We start from the raw sequence: 26,138 nt of genomic DNA on the forward strand, positions 1-26,138 counted from the left end.
TCTCCAGGAAATAACAACAGCTGATCAAAAAGGATTTAAATAATATAACAGAAAGTGAATTTAGAATAATAGTCATAAAATTAATCGCTGGGCTTGAAAACACTATAGAGGACAGCAGAGAATCTCTTGCTACAAGATCAAGGGACTAAGGAACAGTCAGGAGGAGCTGAAAAATGCTTTAAACGAGATGCAAATTGAAATGGAAATGACCACGGCTCGGATTGAAGAGGCAGAGGAGAGAATAGGTGAACTAGAAGATAAAATTATGAAAAAAGAGGAAGCTGAGAAAAAGAGAGATAAAAAAATCCAGGAGTATGAGGGGAGAATTAGAGAACTAAGTGATACACTAAAAAGAAATAATATACGCATAACTGATATCCCAGAGGAGGAAGAGAGAGGGAAAGCTGCTGAAGGTATACTTGAAGAAATAATAGCTGAGAACTTCCCGGATCTGGGGAAGGAAAAAGGCATGGAAATCCAAGAGGCACAGAGAACTCCCTTCAGACACAACTTGAATCGATCTTCTGCACGACATATCATAGTGAAACTGGCAAAATACAAGGATAAAGAGAAAATTCTGAAAGCAGCAAGGGATAAACGTGCCCTCACATATAAAGGGAGACCTATAAGACTCGTGACTGATCTCTCTTTTGAAACTTGGCAGGCCAGAAAGGATTGGCAGGAGATCTTCAATGTGTTGAACAGAAAAAAAAATATGCAGCCAAGAATCCTTTATCTAGCAAGTCTGTCATTTAGAATAGAAGGAGAGATAAAGGTCTTCCCAAACAAACAAAAACTGAAGGAATTTGTCACCACTAAACCAGCCCTACAAGAGATCCTAAGGGCGATCCTGTGAGACAAAGTACCAGAGACATCGTTACAAGCATAAAACATACAGATATCACAATGACTCTAAACCCGTATCTTTCTATAATAACACTGGATGTAAATGATTAAATGTGCCCACCAAAAGACATAGGGTATCAGAATGGATAAAAAAACAAGACCCATCTATTTACTGTCTACAAGAGACTCATTTTAGACCTGAGGACACCTTTAGATTGAGAGTGAGGGGATGGAGAACTATTTATCATGCTACTGGAGGTCAAAAGAAAGCTGGAGTAGCCATACTTATATCAGACAAACTAGACTTTAAATTAAAGGCTGTAACAAGAGATGAAGATGGCATTATATAATAATTACAGGGTCTATCCATCAGGAAGAGCTAACAGTTATAATTGTCTATGTGCCGAATATGGGAGCCCCCAAATATATAAAGCAATTACTCATAAACATAAGCAACCTTATTGATAAGAATGTGGTAATTGCAGGGACTTTAACACTCCATTTACAGAAATGGATAGATATCTAGACACATGGTCAATAAAGAAACAAGGGCCCTGAATGATACATTGGATCAGATGGACTTGACAGATATATTTAGAACTCTGAATCCCAAAGCAACAGAATATACTTTCTTCTCGAGTGCTCATAGATCATTCTCCAAGATAGATCACATACTGGGTCACAAAACAGCCCTTCATAAGTATACAAGAATTGAGATCATACCATGCATACTTTCAGACCACAATGCTATGAAGCTTGACATCAACTACAGGAAAAAGTCTGGAAAACCTCCAAAAGCATGGAGGTTAAAGAACACCCTACCAAAGAATGAGTGGGTCAACCAGGCAATTAGAGAAGAAATTAAAAAAAACATATGGAAACAAATGAAAATGAAAATACAGCAATCCAAATGCTTTGGGACGCAGCGAAGGCAGTCCTGAGAGGAAAATACATTGCAATCCAGGCCTATCTCAAGAAACAAGAAAACTCCCAAATACAAAATCTAACAGCATACCTAAAGGAAATAGAAGCAGAACAGCAAAGGCAGCCTAAACCCAGCAGAAGAAGAGAAATAATAAAGATCAGAGCAGAAATAAACAATATAGAATCTAAAAAAACTGTAGAGCAGATCAACTTAACCAAGAGTTGGTTTTTTGAAAACATAAACAAAATTGACAAACCTCTAGCCAGGCTTCTCAAAAAGAAAAGGGAGATGACCCAAATAGATAAAATCATGAATGAAAATGGAATTATTACAACCAATCCCTCAGAGATACAAACAATTATCAGGGAATACTATGAAAAAATATGCCAACAAATTGGACAACCTGGAAGAAATAGACAAATTCCTAAACACCCACACTCTTCCAAAACTCAATCAGGAGGAAATAGAAAGCTTGAACAGACCCATAACCAGCAAAGAAATTGAATCGGTTATCAAAAATCTCCCAACAAATAAGAGTCCAGGACCAGATGGCTTCCCAGGGGAGTTCTACTAGACGTTTAAAGCAGAGATAATACCTATCCTTCTCAAGCTATTCCAAGAAATAGAAAGGGAAGGAAAACTTCCAGACTCATTCTATGAAGCCAGTATTACTTTGATTCCTAAATCAGACAGAGACCCAGTAAAAAAAGAGAACTACAAGCCAATATCTCTGATGAATATGGATGCAAAAATTCTCAATAAGATACTAGCCATTCGAATTCAACAGCATATAAAAAGAATTATTTACCATGATCAAGTGGGATTCATTCCTGGGATGCAGGGCTGGTTCAACATTCGCAAATCAATCAACGTGATACATCACAGGAATAAAAGAAAAGATAAGAACCATATGATCCTGTCAATCAATGCAGAAAAGGCCTTTGACAAAATTCAGCACACTTTCTTAATAAAAACCCTTGAGAAAGTCGGGATAGTAGGAACATACTTCAACATCATAAAAGCCATTTATGAAAAGCCCACAGCTAACATCATCCTCAATGGGGAAAAACTGAGAGCTTTTCCCCTGAGATCAGGAACATGACAGGGATGCCCACTCTCACCGCTGTTATTTAACATAGTGTTGGAAGTACTAGCATCAGCAATCAGACAACAAAAGGAAATCAAAGGCAACAAAATAGGCAAAGATGAAGTCAAGCTTTCACTTTTTGCAGATGACATGATATTATACATGGAAAACCAGATAGACTCCACCAAAAGTCTGCTAGAACTGATATATGAATTTAGCAAAGTTGCAGGATACAAAATCAATGTACACGAATCAGTTGCATTCTTATACACCAATAATGAAGCAACAGAAAGACAAATAAAGAAACTGATCCCATTCATAATTGCACCAAGAAGCATAAAATACCTAGGAATAAACCTAACCAAAGATGTAAAAGAACTGTATGCTGAAAAGTATAGAAAGCTTATGAAGGTAATTGAAGAAGATATAAAGAAATGGAAAGACATTCCCTGCTCATGGATTGGAAGAATAAATATTGTTAAATGTCAATACTACCCAAAGCTATCTACACATTCAATGCAATCCCAATCAAAATTGCACCAGCATTCTTCTCGAAACTAGAACAAGCCATCCTAAAATTCATATGGAACCACAAAAGGCCCCGAAAAGCCAAAGTAATTTTGAAGAAGAAGACCAAAGCAGGAGGCATCACAGTCCCAGACTTTAGCCTCTACTACAAAGCTGTAATCATCAACACAGCATGGTATTGGCACAAAAACAGACACATAGACCAATGGAATAGAATAGAAACCCCAGAACTAGACCCACAAACGTATGGCCAACTCATCTTTGACAAAGCAGGAAAGAACATCCAATGGAAAAAAGACAGTCTCTTTAACAAATGGTGCTGGGAGAACTGGACAGCAACATGCAGAAGGTTGAAACTAGACCACTTTCTCACACCATTCACAAAAATAAACTCAAAATGGATAAAGGACCTGAATGTGAGACAGGAAACCATCCAAAGCCTAGAGGAGAAAGCAGGAAAAGACCTCTCTGACCTCAGCTGTAGCAATCTCTTACTCGACACATCCCCAAAGGCAAGGGGATTAAAAGGAAAAATGAATTACTGGGACCTTATGAAGATAAAAAGCTTCTGCACAGCAAAGGAAACAACCAACAAAACTAACAGGCAACCAACGGAATGGGAAAAGATATTTGCAAATGACATATCAGACAAAGGGCTAGTATCCAAAATCTATAAAGAGCTCACCAAAGTCCACACTTGAAAAACAAATAACCCAGTGAAGAAATGGGCAGAAAACATGAATAGACACTTCTCTAAAGAAGACATCCGGATGGCCAACAGGCACATGAAAAGATACTCAACGTCGCTCCTCATCAGGGAAATACAAATCAAAACCACACTCAGATATCACCTCACGCCAGTCAGAGTGGCTAAAATGAACCAATCAGGAGACTATAGATGCTGGAGAGGATGTGGAGAAACGGGAACCCTCTTGCACTGTTGGTGGGAATGCAAATTGGTGCAGCCACTCTGGAAAACAGTGTGGAGGTTCCTCAGAAAATTAAAAATAGACCTACCCTATGACCCAGCAATAACACTGCTAGGAATTTACCCAAGGGATACAGGAGTACTGAGGCATAGGGGCACTTGTACCCCAATGTTTATAGCAGCACTTTCAACAATAGCCAAATTATGGAAAGAGCCTAAATGTCCATCAACTGACGAATGGATAAAGAAATTGTGGTTTATATACACAATTGAGTACTACATGGCAATGAGAAAGAATGAAATATGGCCTTTTGTAGCAACGTGGATGGAACTGGAGAGTGTGATGCTAAGTGAAATAAGCCATACAGAGAAAGACAGATACCATATGGTTTCACTCTTATGTGGATCCTGAGAAACTTAACAGAAACCCATGGGGGAGGGGAAGGGAAAAAAAAAAGAGGTTAGAGTGGGATAGAGCCAAAGCATAAGAGACTCTTAAAAACTGAGAACAAACTGAGGGTTGATGGGGGTGGCAGGGAGGGGAAGGTGGGTGATGGGTATTGAGGAGGGCACCTTTTGGGATAAGCACTGGGTGTTGTATGGAATCCAATTTGACAATAAATTTCATATATTGAAAAAAAAAAGTAATCTACCCCTGAAATAATTGTTGCACTATATGCTAAATTGAATGTAAATTTAAAAATTAATTAATTAATTGAAAAAATGGGAGTGACTATAGAGGAAAAAATTACATTTCAGTGGAAAACTATAGCACACTTTTGTTGGTATTAATTTCTAGTGTTTTTTTTTTTTTCATTTTATTTAAGGTTTTGTTACCTACTTGTAACTGGACAAAATCCTGAATTATTCTTGTTTCTTCCAGTATTGGTTACAATTCCCCAAACCAATGTTTCCCGTTTTCTCCCTTCTGACTTGGAATCATTGAGAACTAAAACAGACCTTTTTCCTGAAGCCTTGCAAGTTAAATGGGTGACTTGTTACGAACTTTGGAGAAATCACCACAGCACATCACATATGGGCAACTTTCATACCTGCTGCTGTGTGGGCCACTCGTAAAGTTCACCCGGCTTCCAACTACTAATCTTTGTTTTTTCTTCTATTTTCATAGAAATAGCACCAGTTAAAAAACTGATGGCCAGCATCATAGCCAGCATGTACTTTTTACACTCTAGTCTCAAAAGATGATCCAGCTTGTCCTTAAAAAACAAAAGATGAACAAATAAGAAATGGACTTACACCATACAAAGGAAAAATAATGTTTTTTCTTCCCTTGAACACAGGTAAGATGACAAAGATTCAAACTATATACAGGACTCTGAAATTCTTTGCAGGCTCATTTATCCACTTTCTTCTAAAATCTAGTTTTAACAAGAACACTGCTAAATCATGTTAACCCAAATCCCTCACTTCTTAAATCTGATAGGGTTTCTGATTCTCTACCATCTCTCTGGGTGATGTCTGATAATGCTAGCCTGTTTTCAGCGAGGAATCCTATTAGGTTGGTTTAACCAGAATTCCCCTTACCCCAATGTTTCCTCTTAGTAATTTTCCATTCACTAACTCCCATCCTGCTACTTGGCTATAAAATCCCACTTGCCATGCCATATTTGAAGTTGAGACAAATCTCTCTCTCTCCTACTGTAGAATCCCATTGCAGTGGTCCCTATACCTGTTGCAAAGATTCTAAGTAAAGTATGCCGTATCATCTCTAATACATGTCATTGAACATTTTTTTTTCCTTCACATGACCCAAGTGGGTATCTTTTTAATGGTCCAGTTTTCCAGTGCCCCTAATGACCATTTGGCCGGGCCATTGGCCACTGCCCATGAGTTTGTAAAACTCCAAACATAAGGGTTCTTACAATGGCTCAATTCTTTCATCACTGTAAAGAAAATAGTGTGCAATTCATCCTTTGGCTGATTTTTTTCTTACTTTCTTCAATCAGACTTTTTCTGTCAGTGAGTCATTTTGTGGTGGCCTTTCATACAGGATACTGTCCCTCCATATTGGAACTGTTATCCACAAACTAAATATCTATTTTATGGTCAATAAGGAGCAGCTTATAGGGCACCACAATCTGGCTGCTGTTTAGGTGGCTTCAAACTTAGCCCTAGGGGAACAAAGTCTACCTGTCTGGGAATATGATAGGTACCTTTCTGAATTATCCTTTTAGCATATTAGTGCATAAACCATTTCCATTTTATTATGGAATTCTTCTGAATATTGTCTTCATTATTATAATGTTTCTTTGCTATCACCTAAGACATAAGTATTTCAGGTTTAAAGATTATTTTATGTCCTTCATTGAAATCTTTTCCCACATGATGCCAATTCTACAAACTAAGCAGTTTATAAATGATTAAACAGGTATGACCAAAGGAATTTTTTAGATGATTATCCACCAGTTGTCACTTTTTCTCTATGTTTTGATTTTGTTCATGTCTGAGTGTCCTGAGTTCCTTCTGGAATTCTGCCATATGGAGTAGTCTATTAACTTTGTGTTAATTCAATTGGAATTTTTGACAATCACTTTATTTTTGACAATCAATTTATTAATTTCCCAGAAATCTTGGTTTTATAGAATCTAGCAGCCTATACATTTGGTATAGACACCTTCTTATTGGTATTGTGGGGTGGGACAGGAGCAAAATGATGAGAACCAAAAATAATTGAATTTAAAAGTTCAGGAATGAAGCTAACTTGGGAGCATCTTTATCAGTCCTCAATGCCTTATAGATCTATAATGAGCAAACACCATTTTTCATAGATAGTATTGTTAAACGTCTGATATAAAGGAATGTATTAATTATTACAGCCCCTAAGGAGGCTGAAAACTGTCATTAGGTCACACTAAAGTCTACTAATGTTTCCTTCACTCCAAGGACCCTGAGAAATGTAGCAAGATAAGGAAATCAGCACAGGGCATAATTTAGTATAGTTTCCCAGTCCAGCATACCCTTGTTCTCTGTTAGAAAAATATTTTCCACCATAAGAATAAAATTCTGAATGTAAAACTTTTTCTGATCTAAAGGAGAAAACCCAGGTACTGTGCAACCATCCTCCTGCCACAAATAAATGGACTGGGGTGGACACCTGACCCAATTGTAGTTAATCATAAACCTCAACTGAAAATTGAGGGTTGAGACCCAGACACTTATCAGCTCTGGGTATCTTGATCTGAAAGTCGTATAGAGTTGAGGCTGGGTAATACCATAGAAGCCAAAGTCATAAGTAAGCTGGAGTGATAGAAAATAAATTATAAGGCAACAGAGGAAGTCAATTTCTCAAAATTATTAGCATATATTCTAAAAAAGAAGGTGAATGAGACACAGGTAATTCTAAAGGATGCTTTTAGATGGAAATAGCTTGTCATTCCATGAAGATTGGAGCATCCTGTTTACTGTCCATGGGTCATATATTTCCATATATTTCCCTCTTGTCTTGAGGTAGCCTGAGTCACTCATTCTTTCACAACAGCTGATGTTAGTTAGGAATAAAGTATTCCCCAGGAGTAATAATTGCACAAGAAAACAGATGTCTGCAAACAAAATTTTGACTACATTTTGAATCACTGATTAGTAGAGATAGATAGGCTGCCTATCCTGAAGTTACACACTAGTAATCTGTGAGGTAAAATATGTTTAATCTCATACCAGTAATTCTTCATTCTTAGACCATATTCCCACTGAGGTTAAGCCTTTGCAGCAGCAAAGTGCAATAACCACAAAGTGACCTCATGGCTTTAAATAAAGTGCAGTGGCAAAAAGAAAGTTCTAGTCATTGCTTAATATTCGGGAAGCAGAAAAGAAAACAAACATTAAAATTAAATATATTTATCAAACATTAATTTATCTGATATCACTTGTGTTGCTTTGAGTTCTCACAAAAGCAAACATTGTGTCAAGGACCTACTTGCAGGTAATTTATTTGGGAGATGACCATAGGATGTGTAAGTGAGAGACCCAGAAATAGGACAAGGGGTGGAGGCAATGAAAAAAAGTGTTAATGAGCAGGTAACTGGGCAAACAAGCTTATTTCCACTAGAAACTCATTGGAGGAAACGATATAGAATGAATTTCAGGATATCACACTGATAAATTGTGATACTATCCATCAATTTATATCCTTTTCACAGAATACTGGAGATATTAAAACTGTGGCATATCTAAACTGCCCAGTGACTAAGCTGATCAATCTTCACCAGTGCTAAAGAAAGTCCTCAAGCTGAAAATGAATTTAGTACTTGTGTTCCATAATTTTCCATTGCAGCTGTAAACAAACTCAAGTGGGCCAAGGACTGATGGAGTAGAGTGTCTGATACACTCCGGGTCCTTGTCAGATTTATTAAAGACCTGTAGGAAATCCATTCTGATACTCTGGCACTTCAAGGTGTCAAGAGAACTATAGATAAATACTTCTGGCCTATATTCCTTCACGCTGGCCTGCCCCTCAGCTTCCTATGTGGCTTGCCAAAAGTTTTACTCTATCCTAGGTATACTGGGTATTTTAATTGCTTATTTATTTGTTATCACTAGGCATGAAATCTCAAAGGATCCAGAGAAAATTCTCAGCTCTCCCTAGTTTCCCACCGTATGGAGCTGCAACTCTAGTTTGTTATCATAATCATAGCAATTACTCTCATCCTTGTTTATCTTCTGCCATGAAGACCCCAACATGACCAGGCAACAGATAAAGTTTTAGGTATAATTGAACCCCTCCTAGTCTGCTATATGTCTACATCACTTAATGACTTGGAAAAAAATGATAATACCTAGTGTTATAGTCAGTTCTGATAGAATACCCTCAGGTCAGTGTTCATTCTCTCTTGGAGAGAATGTCTAGAAGTCGTTTATGAAATGGTGTAAAGACCTAGCCATGCTCCAAACCCCTAAGGGATTACACTCTGACCCTCTTAATGGAATGTGCCAAGGACCCACACAAAGATCCTATCTTCCATAAGTACATCTAGCACCATTTAATTTGTCAGGTGATGGCCTATGCATCAGGGTAACTTGAACCACAGTCTGGATCTTCTGCAAAGCCCTCTATTGCTATGAATCCCACTTAAAACTCTCAGTCTTCCAAGGTACATAACATACAAGTCACAGCAGTATTCCCAAGTGTAAATCTCCAAAATCTAAAGTCCTCTACCAAGTGCTGTATCTCATTCTTAATAATATGATTTCTATTGCACCATTAATGCATTCAATCATTTGTCCTTTACCTCACAAAGAGATATCCTACAGTACTATAGATTAACATTTATAATAAGTTTTCCTATGGATTATTGGGGGTCCTTGACAATATTTTAAGGAATCCTGAGATCAAAATAATGTCATAATATTGCTAAGATATTATTTTTAACTGTTGACAGTAGTAATTATAGGGGGAAACAATGGTAAAGCTGCTGATGACTTAGCATGAATTAACACTGTGTTGTCAAAATGTAGCAGTGCAATGTGTTTTTCACCATTATGGCTCTGCAAGAAAAAAAAAATGAAACTCACTTTATAATTCCATTGGTAAAACAATAAAAAAATTCTAATTTTTAAATGTTAGCCCTTCTATGCACATCCTTTTAATAATTTGTGTGAAGATATTGGAAATCTACATGAAGCACACTTCTATTGCAATTTAAGGGATGGTTTACTTGTAGAAAAACACTTGTGTAATCATTTGAATTATAAGCTAAACTAGCTGCCTTTTTGTTCATAGAGTATCACTTTAAACTGAGTGGTAGATAAACTGAAGTTAGTCAGATGTTTAGATATTTGTCACTTTTTTTTTTTTCCAAAATGACAAACAGTGCAAGTAACTTCAAACAAAACAACTAATAATATGAGTTTCCAAAACTAAAATGTGAGATTTCAAGGAAAAAAACAGTAATTTTTGACAGCTTTCTTTTTTTTTAATTTTTTTTAACGTTTATTTATTTTTGAGACAGAGAGAGACAGAGCATGAACGGGGGAGGGTCAGAGAGAGGGAGACACAGAATCTAAAAAAAAGGCTCCAGGCTCTGAGCTGTCAGCACGGAGCCTGACGCGGGGCTCAAATTCACGGACCACGAGATCATGACCTGAGCCGAAGTCGGACATCCAACTGACTGAGCCACCCAGGCGCCCCGACAGCTTTCTTAACATTTAATGACTTTTCTGATAAGATTCGTGGTAATTAATGAAAGATTTTTTTATGTATTTCATAATAAAGTATATCTACATTTGGAACGTCTGTATGACTCAGGGAACAATTATTTTCCAAATACATGACATTACAAAGCTATGCTGTCCAATATGGGAGCCACCAGTCACATGTGGCTATTTAAATTTTAATTTTAATTGGGGTAAAATATAATAAATATTTAGCTTTTCAGTTTCAGTCTCACTACTCATAGTCAATAAGTTCAGTAACCACATGTGGCTAGTGGCTACCATACAAATAGCACAGATTAGAACATTTTCATTATTTTAGAAAGTTATGTTGGAAGTTCTATTAGGAAACTATGCATTCATCTCATACAAAATGAAACAATGCATTCCAACGTAAAAGACTCACTGACATGGTTTCAGATGATATAGTGCAGCTTATTTAAAAAAAAAAAAAAAAACTACCACTTGTTGAGTGTGTTCATCATTGCCATAGGCTGAATGTTTATGTCCTCCCAAAATTTATATATTCAACCTAATCTTTGATGTGTGATATTTGGAAGTGGGGCCACTGGGAGTTTGTCAACTCATGAGGAAAAAAACCCTCATGAATGAAATTTGTGCCTTTATAAAAAAGACCCCAGAAAGACCTCTTGTCCCTTATGCCATTAGAAGACTCAAGGAAAAGATAACTGTTTATAAAGCAGGAAATGGTGTCTGATTAGACACCAAATTTGCCAGTGCCTTGATCTTGGACTTCCCAGCTTTCAAAACTGCGAGAAACTAATTTCTGTTGTTTATTACCTAGTCTATGGCATTTTGTTATAACAGCCCAAAAGGACTAAGACAGTGGTTATCAAAAAATATTCACATATCTACTTCGACATTCAGTGTGTTGAACTATGTTGTTTTGGCTGAAATATATGAAGAAAATCTATAAAGGTCAATAAAACATTTCCTTTTATCAAATATATGTCTGTACAAGGCCAGGTTTTCTTCATGTACCTCAATTAAAAAATACAGTGCAACAGTGAAGAGACTAACTTTTTTTCCATTGGATACTCTGCTGCTTTGTCAAAGATTAGTTGGCTATGCATCTGTGGGTCCAATTCTGGAGTCTCTATTCTATTCTATTGGTCTGTATGTCTGTTTTTGTGCCAATACCATACTGTCTTGATGATTATAGCTTTGTAGTAGAGGCTAAAGTCTGGGATTGTGATGCCTCCTACTTTGGTCTTCTTCTTCAATATTACTTTGGCTATTCGGGGTCTTTTTTGGTTCCATACAAATTTTAGGATTGTTTGTTCTAGCTTTGAGAAGAATTCTGGTGAAATTTTGATTGGGATTTCACTGAATGTGTAGATTGCTTTGGGTAATATTGACATTTTAACAATATTTATTCTTCCAATCCATGAGCATGGAATGTTTTTCCATTTCTTTGTGTCTTCTTCAATTTGTTTCATAAGCTTTCTATAGTTTTCAGCATACAGATCTTTTACATCTTTGGTTAGGTTTATTCCTAGGTATTCTATGGTTCTTGGTGCAATTACAAATGGTGCTGGGAGAACTGGACAGCAACATGAAGAAGAATGAAACTAGACCACTTTCTTGCACCAAACACAAAAATAAACTAAAAATGAATGAGGACCTGAATGTGAGACAGGAAACCATAAATATCCTAGAGGAGAAAGCAGGAAAAAGCTTCTTTGACCTCAGCCACAGAAATTTCTTACTCAGCATATCTCCAAAGGCAAGGGAATTAAAAGCAAAAATGAACTATTGGGGCCTCATCAAGATAAAAAGCTGCTGCACGGCAAAGGAAACAATCAACAAAACAACCGATGAAAAATGGGAAAATATATTTTCCAATGGCATATCGGATAAGGGTTAGTATCTAAAATCTATAAAGAACTCACCAAACTCCACACCCAAAAAAAAATAATAATAATCCAGTGAAGAAATGTGCAGAAGACATGAATAGACACTTTTCCAAAGAAGACATCCAGATGGCCAACAGACACATGAAAAGATGCTCAACATCACTCATCATCAGGGAAATACAAATCAAAACGACACTCAAATACCACCTCACGCCAGTCAGGGTGGCTAAAATGAACAAATCAGGAGACTATAGATGCTGGCGAGAATGTGGAGAAACGGGAACCCTCATGCACTGTTGATGGTAATGGAAACTGGTGCAGTCGCTCTGGAAAACAGTGTGGAGGTTCCTCAAAAAATTTAAAATAGAACTGCCCTATAACCCAGCAATAGCACTGCTAGGAACTTACCCAAAGGATACAGGAGTGCTGATGCATAGGGGCACGTGTACCCCAATGTTTATAGCAGCACTTTCAACAATAGCCAAATTATGAAAAGAGCCTAAATGTCCATCGACTGATGAATGGATAAAGAAGATGTGATTTATATATACCATGGAATACTACTTGGCAATGAGAAAGAATGAAATCTGACTATTTGCAGCAAGGTGGATGGAACTGGATTGTATCATGCTAAGTGAAATAGGTCAGAGAAAGAAAGATACCATATGTGTTCACTCATATGTGGATCTTGAGAAACTTAACAGAAGACTATGGGGGAGGCTAAGGGGGAGAAAAAAAGTTACAGAGAGGGAGGGAGGGAAACCATAAGAGACTCTTAAATACTGAAAACAAACTGAGGGTTGATGGGGGTGGTGGGGGAGAGGGGAAAGTGGGTGATGGGCATTGAGGAGGGCACTTGTTGGAATGAGCACTGGGTGTTGTATGGAAACCAATTGAAAATAAATAAAATTTTTAAAAAATTACACTACAAAACTAAAAAAAAATGTATATAATGCAACAGTCAATATAAAAGGAGATAATAGATTCCAGATGTGTACAGTATAAAGCAAGACATTCAGAGTTTTTGAAAAGGAAAACAAATATCCTAACTAATTTTTTAAAGTATAACCATCTCTGACTTACTTGTTTTGCTGTAATTCCAAGCAAACATTCACATCATTGTTTCAGCTCTATTCACATCATTGCAAATGGCAAAATTTCATTAATTTTTGTGGCTGAGTACTATTCCATTATATATATATATATATATATATATATATATATATATATATATGACACTTTTATATATATATAAAAAGTATATATATATATATACTTTTTTTTCTAAAGAATCTAAAAAAGAAAATAAAAGCTGATATAGAAAGAAAAAGAAAGCTAGTATAGCTATATTCATAACTGACAACATAGACTTTAAAATAAAGACTGTAATAAAAGACAAAGCGAATCTTTCTTTTTCACATTGGATATTCTTTTCCTGCTTCGGCAAAAATTAATCAACCATATAGTCGTGGCTTTATTTCTGTGTTTCATTCTGTTCTATTGATCTAAGTGTCTATTTTGGTGCCAGTACCATACTGTTTCAATCACTACAGTTTGTAATATAATTTGAAATCTAGAATTGTGATGCCTCCAGCTTTGCTTTTCTTTTTCAACATTACTTTGGCTTTTCAGGGTCTTTTGTAGTTCCATACAAATTTTAAAATTGTTTGTTCTAGATCTGTGAAAATGCTATTGGTATTTTGATAAGGATTACATTAAATGTGTAGATTGCTTTGGGTAGTGTAGATATTTTAACAATATTTGTTCTCCCAACCCATGAACATAGAATGTCTTTCCATTTCTTTATGTTCTCTTCAATTACTTTCATAAGTGTTTTATACTTTTCAGAGTACAGGTCTTTACCCTCTTTGTTAAGGTTTATTCCTAGGTATTGTAAGGTTTTTGTCTCTTCAAAAAATGGTGTTGGGAAAACTGAACAGCAAACTGCAAAAGAATGAAACTGGACCACTGTCTTACACCATATACAAAAATAAATATAAATGAATAAAAGACCTAAATGTGAGACAGGAAACCATTAAAATCCTGGAGGAGAGGAACACCTGGGTGGCTCAGTCACTTAAGGGTCTGACTTTTGATTTGGGCTCAGGTCATGATCTCACAGTTCATCAAATTGAACCCCATGTCAGGCTCTGTGCACAGAGCCAGCGGGTGATTCTCTCTCTCCCTTTCTCTGTGTCTCTCTTTGTGTCTCTCTCTCACACACTCTCTCCCTTTCTCTCTCTCAAGTAAATAAATAAATAAACATTTTTTAAAACCCAGAGAACACAGTTAGTAATTTCTTTGAAATTGGCTGTAGCAACATCTTTTTTTTATTTTTTTAAACATTTATTTATTTTTGAGAGATAGAGTGTGAGTGGGGAGGGGCAGAGAGAGGGGAGACACAGAATCCAAAGCAGGCTCCAGGCTCTGCTAAGCTGTCAGCACAGAGCCTGACGCAGGCCTCAAACCCATGAACTGCGAGATCATGACCTGAGCCGAAGTCAGATGCTCAACCAACTGAACCACCCAGGTGCCCCACATAGCCACTTATTAGATAGGTCTCTTGAAGCAAGGAAAACAAAAGCAAAAATAAACTATTAGGACTTCATCAAAATAAAAACTTCTGTTCAACAAAGGAAGAAATCAACAAAACTAGAAGGCAACCCATGGAATGGGAGAAGATATTTGCAAATGACATATCTGATAAAGGGTTGTTATCTAAAATATATAAAGAACTTATAAAACTCAACGTTTCCTAAAAAAAACTTAATAAATAAATTAAAAAAAAAACTCCAGTGAAAAAAATGGGCAGAAGACATGATTGGACATTTTTCCAAGGAAGACATACAGATGACCAACAGACCCATGAAAAGGCACTCAACATCACACATCATTAGGGAAATAAAAATCAAAACTACAATGCAGTATTGCCTCATACCTGTCAGAATGGCTAAAACCAACAACACAGGAAACAGCAAGTGTTAGCTAAGCTGTGGGGAATGAGGAAAACTGTATTGTTGGTAGGAATGCAAATTGGTGCAATGACTGTGGGAAATAGTATGGAGGTTCCTGACAAAGTGAAAAATAGAAGTACCCTATGATCCAGCAATTGCACTAGTAGGTATTTACCCAAAGGCTACAAAAATACAAATTTGAAGGGATATATGCATCTAATGTTTATAGTAGCATTATCCACAATAATGTCCATCAAGTGATGAGTGGATAAAGAAGTGTTATATACCTACAATGGAATATTAGCCATAAAAAAAGAATGAACTCTTGCAATTGCAAGGACATAATGGGAACTAAAGAGTATTACGCTAAGCAAAATAAGTCAGTGAGTGAAAGAGAAATATCATATGATTTCACTCATATGTGGAATTTACGAAGCAAAACAAATGACCTAAGGGAACAAAAGAGAGAGAGAGAGGCAAATTAAGAAAGACTCTTAACTATAGAGAATAAACTAATGGTTACCAGAGGGGAGGTGGCTGGGGGATGGGTTAAATAGGTGATGGGGATTAAGGAGTGCACTTGTTGTGATAAGCACCAGGTGTTGTATGGAAGTGTTGAATCACTAAATTGTACACCTGAAACTAATGGTACACTGTACTAACTGGAATTTAAATAAAAACTTTAAAAAATAATGCTTGTAGAGGATGATTTAATTTTGCTGTAAAAATATCTAAATTCTATTTTTCCTGAGATTCATGCTGTTCAGCATTACAATAATAGTTAATATATGAATGTGTGCTTTGGAGAAAGTAAGAGTTTGTGGACAAGAAGCACATCTAAATAAAAGTGACCTCAGAGAACAGAAATTAGTTACTAATTTCTTCCAATTAATTACTCCAAAATAGCTGTTAATGACTGGTAACAGGCCCATGTTCTAGGGAAATATGGGAGACCTATAGTCCTTTTTTAGATCTTTTTACAAATCCTTTGTATGTAAATTCTCATGCAAATTATCTTCAGTCAAGCAGTCAGTAAATGGCCCAAAGTATCTTGAACTTAGTTCATTAGATATAGTGAAGTGTGAGCTCCACCTGGTGGTAACATGAGAAAACCACAAGTATGCATCCAGGAACAGAGAGTTCACAGTTGCCAAGGAAGCAACTTTCCATCTTCAAGATATGTAGATATCATATGTAGATACATATGTACATATGTAGATATATATATAATTATATATATATGTAGATATATATATATAATTATATATATATATGTAGATATATATATAATTATATATATGTAGATATATATATATATATAATTATATATATATGTGTGTGTATATATATATATATATATATATATATTCATTGGGTTCTTTTTTTTTCCTCCTGACCTTTAGAAAGTGTTTGTTTTGTGCTTGGAACATGTCTTAATCTTGTCATCCTTCCCAATACAACTTATATGCAGAACATTTCCAAATCCAAATATTTTGTGATGTCTCAAGCATACATATACTTGTAGATTTGCCACTTTGATGTAAATATCAGTACTTTTAAAGTCAAATCTCATATTCACTATAAACCTGTTTCCTCAGCCCCAACATTTTCTTACTTACTTGATATTTGAGGGACATATATACAGAGCATTGTTTTGTTCTTTCTTTTTCTACCAATAAATCTTGTCTTAGTACAGAACTTTGTTCCTTATTATTATTATATAGATACATTTGTTGATTCTTCTTGCCTTCATAACATGCCGCAGCTACAATTCTATTCAGTAAACAGTCAAGTTATTCTTCCTAAAATACCACTCTTATACATACATTCTCCCCAAATTTCATTAATAATTTAGCCCATTTTAAATATGTGCTCCTGCCAGCACTGTGCTAATTGTTTTAGTTATTGATTCTAATGTTCACAAATCAGCAAAACGGGTATGCTTAATTTGCAGAAGGTAGAAATTAAGTTCATATAATTAGCACCATTTGTCTAACCATATAGGAAATGAGTAATATAACGAGATTAAAAGGCCCAGCTTTGCATTGAGGAGGGCACCTGTTGGGATGAGCACAGGGTGTTGTATGGAAACCAATTTGATAATAAATTTCATATAAAAATAAAGCATTGGCATCTAATAAAGATAAATAAATAAATAAATAAATAAATAAATAAATAAATAAAAATAAAAGGCCCAGCTTTGGTTTAATAACCATCTCAGGTTCTATAAACTGCACTAGAGTGAACTTTTCTCTACAGAATAAATTCATATTCTATTAACTTAGCATTAAAGGAGTTATATGACATAGATCCCACCTTCCTTTTAAGCCTGAACCTGGACCATCTCCAGTGGAAACCATTTACCTTACTCTCTATACTCAGTTATCATTTCTATATATGTTGTATGCATTATCATCTTTGTTCCCTCTCATATTATCTGTCAACTTGGTATTATAATACTTATATTTTAGGTATGTTCCTTTAGACTCATGCTAGGACCTTGGTGCTAGACTGGTGCAGAAGAGGAGGACATTTAGACCAAAGGGGCTGGAGCATACAGACCAATGGGGTTGTAAAATGAATTTTAATCAGGTTCTGATCTGCATGCCAAATTTCTCACTTGGTCTTTTACAACCTAAAGCCTATTTAGTTCTTGCAGACTCACCGGATGATTCTAGATCAATGTTTATATGAAAGGAAATATCCACTACTGTCTAGGAAACAGCAAAAGAGCAGGTGTCTGCAAATAATATAACCTAGAATCAGACAAGAGGCATCATTGATTCCCAGTAGCCCAACTGGGTTAGTATGAGATCCAGGCTGTTGGAAGGCAAGACCATAACCATGGGGAACCAAGAATGATGGCACAGATTGATGAGTCCAAGATGGGAGTATGTTCAAAATGGAGTATGTAAGTTGACAGGCAAATCGGAATCCAAGGTGAGAGTGGTTGGAAGGATAACAGATACCATTCATTAATACCTGTTTGAACAACAATACAATTTCATCAAGGATACACTAGAAACCAGACAAAGATAAAAAGTAATTCTAGACGTCATTGCTGGTGGACCTGAATCTGCAGATACATATCTATCAGTGTTGGTTCACTGAATCAGTCAGTGCTATGAATTAGAAGATCTAGGTGGAGGTGGCATCTAATATCACCTTTCCTTTCAGTCCATATCTTTTATTAATATTTCAAACCCAGTTGAAGATAAAATCCCGGTATAAAATGTCTTCTCACATGATGTTTCAGAGACTCATCTACCAGCTTACATAGCTAAGGCATGGCAGGTGCAGACTGAGTTTTTGGTACTTGTAGATGATTCCCACTGTAGACATTTATACTACAACTTCCATTGTTAGTGAACGTTATGCATTTCTGTGGCTTGGGATTCAAAAATAAATAAGATCTTGGCCATGCCTTAAAGATCTTAACAGACTAGCATGAAGATCAAGCACAGAAATGCATAATGATAAAATAATGCAATGTGAACTATGGTAGATAATGTCCATGTTGTTATGAGAGATCAAAGGAGATACTTTTTGTCATTTGGAGAGATTGTTTATTCAGAATAATTTTCCAACTCTCCATGAGTAGAATCACTGGGTCAAAGAGCATCCTCAGTACTTTCCAAATGATTGCAAAAATGTTGACAGCATTTGATACCATGACAGGCACTTCCAGTGTTTGGTTCTCCTCTCCTTCCTGGTCACAGGGAAGATCACAATTCCCAGCCACTTTATGCTTAAGCAGGGACACAGAACTAGTTCTAACCAGTGGACAGTGATCTGAAGAATCACTTCTGGGCTAAGGCAGTGAAAACGTACTCAACTTCTAGTGTCTTTCCTCCTTAATTGAGACTGTATACTGAGATGGTAGAGCCACAAAATAAAAGAAGCCTGTGCAGTTGAGTTACCATGTGGAAGATAACAGACGTAGAGATTAGTCCAAGATACACTAACATTGCATGGGCAAAAATAATTTATGTGCTAAATCACTAATATTTATAAGTTTTGTATTACCATGGCATAAATTGCATCTGTCCTAACTAATACAAGGGTCATATTCAACATTGTTTCTTCTTTTAGCTAGTAACAACTCTTTTTTTTTAATTAATCCTTTATGGTAAATAGTAAAGAAAATATCCATAAACTTTTGCTAAAGGAGTCTCCAAAAAGAAAAATAAATGTAATTCATCTTGCCTTCTTCTTCTTATGAATGAGAAACTAACAGGAATACGGCACATGATGATAAGGAGGAATGGTGGTCTGTCTGAAAGATAAAGACTTTAATAAGCAAAGATAGTTTTTAACCATGTAAGCAGTTATTTTTAATGCACTAAATCCAATTGACAGTGACAGCTAGAAAGATATGTCGGAAGGAAGAATTAGAGGGATTAAGCAACATCTGATATCTGGAAGGGTAAATGGCGGCTTGAATGCCATGTAATTGCAATTCATTTCCTCTGAATTCTCTCTCAATATTTCCCATCAAATCTCTGAAAATTACAAAAAACAAACAAGAAATATTGACAGCAGCTGAATCAACAGAAATCAAGCATATTTGCATGTCTATAATTTTATACATCTCTACAGGTTACCAAACTTTTCATTGGCAAGATATTTCTCTTCAACTGATCAATAAACAAAACCAAAGTTCTGTGTTTACATAAAGCAAATTAAAATAGAGATGCTTTGATTGAAGTAGAAGAGAAGAAGCAGACCTTCGCTTTTTCCATATCCCGGTTGCTCCCATCCCCCTGGATGAGCTCTCCAGGCACTAAAAGAGTCAGTATCTCTGCACAACCATAACAAGGTGTATAAAACATCCATAACATAGTTTTCTATTTTAATCACATAACTTATGTGCTACTAGAGGATCTTCATCTGACTTCAAAATTTCTCTAACTTATTTTTTTCTAACTTATTTTTATACTACCTGGGGATGTCTCATATGTGCTTATGAACAAGTATAGTTTGTTGTTGATCAGCCTTTGTGGAAGATTGAGTTGTCTAAAGATGGCTGTCTCAATATATTTTATCCCCCATGCTCATAAAATATGGCATTAGCATACCTTCCATCAAGCAATGGGAGCTATCACCCCTCCCCTTTAACCTGCTTGGAACTACATGATAGAAGCAATGTTATGTGACTTCCAAAACTAGTTTATAAAAATACACATACTTTGGGGGTTCCTGGATGACTCAGTCCGTTGAGTGTCTGACTTTGGCTCAGGTCATGATCTTGCAGTTCGTGAGTTCGAGCCCTCCATGGGGCTCAGTACTATCAGCCTGTCAGTGCAGAGCCTGCTTTGGATCCTCTGTCTTCCTCTCTGTCCCTCTCCCACTTGCACTCTTTCCAAAATAAATACATGTAAAAAATGCACATACTTTCTCTTTTTTTTCTGGGAGAAGTTAGCTCTTGGAATCTAGCCACCATGCTGTGGGGCAGGCCACACAGACAGGCCTCATGCAAGTGTTTTGAATGACAGCACTACTGTTCTGCTGGCAGCCAACACCAACTTCCAGACATGAGTGAGAAAGCCTTCAAGGTGACTTCAGCTGCAGCCACCATCTCACTGCAAACATGTGACAGACCTTGAGTAAGAATCACTTCTACAATAGCCCAGCCAACTTCTTAGAAACACAAGTGATAACAAAATATTTTAAGTCACTAAATTTTAGGGTGACTTTTTAATGCAGCAATAAGTAACATCAATTCATTCCAAAAGTATTTACTTAAAGCCTTCACCAGGCATGGCACAGGAGTTTCAGCTGTGAATAAAGAAAATCTTTTCATAAAGATAACATTCTAGTGCAAGGAGAGAGATGATCAATACATAAACAGTCACTTTTTCCCCACTGATTTTTGTATAAGAATCTACTTAAAATCATGCATTTCATTCTTGATGTAAGGTTAGAAGTCCATTTTGTACAGCCATCTACAACTGGACTGGAATATTCCTAGAATTTGTTAGTTGGAAGTCCCGTTGGCTGAGAGTGGTGATGTTAGGTTATTCTTAGAAAAAAAGTACCAAAGAGTTTTAATGGGTAATTTTGATCTGGAAAAAATATATCATTATAACATAAGATATATGTTATAACGTATCTTATTTTATTTTATGAGATTAAATAGAAAAATTATATAAGATCAAGGGTGCTTTAACATGTTTTGTTAAATAAATCATGCCTGTGGAAATCATTGTGCTAATTTGTAAGAAAGTAAATATGACTTAATCAACAAAACAGATATAGGTTAATAAGATAGTTGGGAACAGAAAAGTAATTATGGAAAAGAAAAAGTAATTATTTAATTTTTATCCTCTTACTGCTGACAGAGTGGACATAGTGTGGACTTTGTACAGGGGATAATTATGGAAATAGTGTGGGGATAACCTTTTCATGAAATTCTGAGAATTTTGGTATTATTTCATGCCTTTTTATCATTTCAGTTGTCTTTAAAACTCACTCTGCCTTCCCTGTCTCTTATATAAGAAGAAAACCTGGCTTGGGAAAAGGCTGAGCTTCTTACTTTCAGAATCGCACTAAGGCTGACAGCAGCTGTGACATCCTGCTATGAAAATAAAGTAAAGTGAAACCAATAGTAAAACTCTTGGTGCAAATTAGACCACTGAACAAATGCAGGGATTAAGCTATGTGAATTTAAGTTAGGTGAATCTAACTGCCAGTGATCTTTTTTCAATGAGATGAAGAGAGGCAATTAGAAACTGCGAGGGAAACAAGCAAAAAGCTACACAAATCAAATACTAATTAATTCTGTAAAATTTAAAAGAAAACATAATTTAATTTAAACTTGGACCATTCCACCTCAAGCCGTATGGGATTAATAAAATATGATTAGTTCTCCTTCCTTTTAGGTCCGATTAAATAGATTCTCACTATTCCCAGATTCTGTATTTGCATATTTATTTACTTGCTAAACTTGTATATATAAATCCAAAATGATATGAACTCCCTAATCAACATGCACAGTGCTTTCCAACCATTTGCAGACATGTGCAGAGAAGCAAAAAAATTTGAGTCACCCAACGTGCAGGTTTCCAGTTGAAGTTGAAAAAGGAGAGGCTCTGCCTTCTGTTTCAGCCCTCATATTGTAAACAAGTGTCCTTTTTGTGGTTTACTTACTTCCATGTGTTTTGCATGTTTGTGCCTTTTATTGGTGATTTCACTATTTAAAATGCACTCCAAGTCTAGTGCCAGCATGCTGTCTAATGTACTTAGTGCAAAAAAGCTGTGATGTGTCTTATGGAGAAAATAGGTATGTTAGATAAGCTTCGTTCAGGCATGAGTTATAGCACTTTTGGCCATGAATTAAGCGTTGATGAATCAACAGTATGTATTAAATAAGAAGCCTCTAAATGGAAACAGGCATAAAACAAGATTATGTATTGATTGGTTGATGCAAATGTGGTGACCAGAGGGCTTGCATAGATCTAATTCTGTGTTTCCCCTGGGAGTAACCATTCAGTATTTGCTGATTCAGTTGATTGTGATGAGTTTATATAATATAATGACCACAAATAATGAGAGTTGACTCTAGGTGGTTTTTCAGGATATGAGGGAGAAGTACTAGTGTGCTAGCTAACAATATCTCAAATTAAGGAGTTAGATATTCTTTAAAAAATAAAACTGTATGCATTATATTTTAAAATGTTACTTGCATATGAATACCTATTGCATTTGCTTCCCTATTGTCCCTTTCCCCTTCTGTTACAGCACCTAGTTTTCCTTGTATGTATGTACCATAAAAGTACAATAGTCACATAACTCAGGCATGGCCAGGCAGAACATTTCATCCCACAGGAGAGTTGGTCAAAGACAATGAGAAACCTGATAATTTAATTTGAAATCTGGATCCCAACAAACCTGAAATTTTTTATTTTATCAAAGACCATACATTCCCCCATTTTATACAGACCAACTTGAACTCTTTGAGTAAATAAACAACAACAACAAAACAGAATTTTGACATGTGAAAATGGCTAAAAAGTTAATGGCTAGTGATAGATACTGGGATAGGAGGAAGGATGAGACACTTTTCAGTTATTATCACTTTGCATTTAAAGTTTTTTTTACTATGTGCGTCTATTTCTTTTATCATAAAGGAATAATAATAAAAGTGGAATTAGTGTAGGTCATTACCATGTGGGACACTACATTAAGGCTACTGGTAACCAGGGTAATCTAACTTACCCTTAGCTGTTAATGTTAGTCCCTGTGAAATCCTAGTTACCCAGCTGTAAGAGATGAGAGAAGGTGAGATTATTAAATTTCTTACTGCTAAATTTAAATTAAATTAAGACACTAGAAACTAAAGTGTCTGTAGCTGAATGAATTGAGTCCTCCTAAAAATTCATATCCTGAAGCCCTATGTCCTAGTGTGAATGTATTTGTAGTTGGGACCTTTGAGGAGATAATAAGGTTAAACATGGTATTGAGTGAGGCTAATCCAATAGCCTGGTGTAACTATAAGAAAAGAAACTTGAGGGATGTATGTACAGAGAGAAAGGGCCATGTGAGAATACAGCTAGATGGTGGCCATCTGCAAGCCAAGGAGAGAAGAAACCAAACCAGTACATTCAGGTTGATTTTTGAGACATTGATTTCTTGCAATATACTTAAAAATATTAGATCTTTTTAGTTTATCCCATTGTTTTCCTTTTCCAGAGACTCCAGTTATATGAATGGTATCTGCTGAATTTCTAAGTCTACCACTCTTTTCTGACTTTGTTTTTCTTTTAATCCTATTTTTATTCTTTAAAATCCTACTTAATTTGTTCTTTTAATCCTATTTTTATTCTTTCTTGTCTTTCTTCAATGCCTGTCATTACATTTTCATTTGAGTCTATTCATTTTGTCTCTTTGAAATCTACTTTTTATTCATAAATTTGTCATTTTTTTCTTTTCTGAGTCTAATTAACTGTATTTTCATTTCTTCACATTTCTGTTCATTTTTGTTTCTTTTTTTACATGTCTAATTTGAGGTGGTTTTTCATGACCAAAAATGCTTGTTTGAATATATTTTATTCCATTTGCAGAATTGATTTAAAGTTTTATTCTGATCATATTTACTATGTTGTGGGGGATTTTCAGTTGAAGTGTATTGCATCTAATTTTTTACAGTAACTCTCTAAGACACTGAGATTTCTTCCCTTTATTTGTGGATTTTGCTGACTTCCAAGATTCCCAGTTCAATGGCACCCTCTACTGTCAGTATAACAAATTTCAGTTATATAGTGGTTTTGTTCTGTTGGTTTATGGTTGATTCTGGTGTCCTCCAATGTCCTTTTTCTCTTAGTTAAAATGTCTATTTCATGTACTTCTCACCATGTAATTTCCAAAGGATACCTCATACTTTCTTTCAGGATTTTGTGTCCCTTTGAAAGAAATACACTTTGAAAGACTGATGTTTTAAATTGTGTGTACTCTAAGTTCTTTCCTTTTATCCCGCGTTCTAATCTACTTGGATCCCTTCAGTACACTCACAATTACAGTAGACTTACTATTTCTGACAGTGATCCTACATGAACTTTGGCCCCATTGCTATTTTTTATCTTTATTTTCTTTTATATGTTTTAAAGTTTGTGTGGCCGTTTGCCATATATCAGACACATCTGTGTATGTCATTACTATTCATAATTTCCCCAACATATGCATAGTTATGTTGATACATTTTCTTTTGATTATGACAAGTCTTATTGTACAGCATTGCTCAGCTTAAAATAACTTCAAGTGTCTTTTTGGTTTCCTCTTTGACTCAGGAAAACATTGAAATGTTGCTTTATTTCAATTTTACGTAACTGATCTTCTTGTTGTCAGAGAACATGTTCTCTGTGATTGCAGACTTTTATAAATTATTCAGATGTTATATATGGCCAATGATATAGTCATATTTTCTAAATATGTGCTTGATAAATGTGTGCTGTAAAGTTCATGGGTTCAATATTTCATATATTTGTATTAAATCAATTTGGTAATAAGAATTTTAACTTGCTTAATATCTTTACTGATATTTTGTCTGCTATTTTTTAAAAGATTGCATTTTTAAGTAATCTTTACACCCAACATGGGGCTCGAACTTACAGCCCCAAGATCAAGAGTAACATGCTCTACTGACTGAGCCAGCCAGGCACCATTGTCAACTAAATTTTTATTTGTTTTATCAGTTGAAGTGGACATGTCCCAAACACCCCACTGTTGTTTGGTATTTTCTATTTTCCCTTAAATTTCTATTAGTTAGACTATATTATTAGTTGCAAGTGTATATGCATATTCTGGGTGAATTGAATATTTTACAATAATGAAATAAATTTGTTACAATGCTTTTTGCCTTAAAGTCAATTTTTTTAAAATTTTTTTTAACGTTTATTTATTTTTGAGACAGAGAGAGACAGAGCATGAACGGGGGAAGGGCAGAGAGAGAGGGAGACACAGAATCGGAAGCAGGCTCCAGGCTCTGAGCCATCAGCCCAGAGCCCGATGCAGGGCTCGAACTCAGGGAACGTGAGATCGTGACCTGAGCTGAAGTCGGACGCTTAACCGACTGAGCCACCCAGGCGCCCCCAATTTTTTTTTTTTTTTTTTTTGTAATTAGCTTTCATCATAAAGTATATTTATTAAAGTCTCTTCTTGATACCATTTTTCTTTGGACTGCCATTTGGTTATCTTTTTTTTTTTTTTTAATTTTCTTTAATGTTTATTTTTGAAAGAGAGAGACAGAGTGTGAGTGGAAGAGGGACAGAGAGAGGGAGACACAGAATCTGAAACAAGCTCCAGACTCTGAGCTGTTAGCACAGAGCCC

At 35.8% G+C, this 26,138-nt stretch overlaps 1 pseudogene; it reads right to left on the reverse strand.

Annotated features, from left to right (window-relative positions):
- Window positions 1–26,138, reverse strand: part of LOC109258922 (tubulin polyglutamylase complex subunit 2-like) — a 47,846-nt pseudogene that overhangs the window by 19,939 nt on the left and 1,769 nt on the right.

The sequence above is a fragment of the Panthera pardus genome, unplaced genomic scaffold, assembly GCF_024362965.1.
Source record: "Panthera pardus isolate Hobbes unplaced genomic scaffold, ASM2436296v1 HiC_scaffold_24, whole genome shotgun sequence".
NCBI lineage: Eukaryota > Metazoa > Chordata > Mammalia > Carnivora > Felidae > Panthera > Panthera pardus.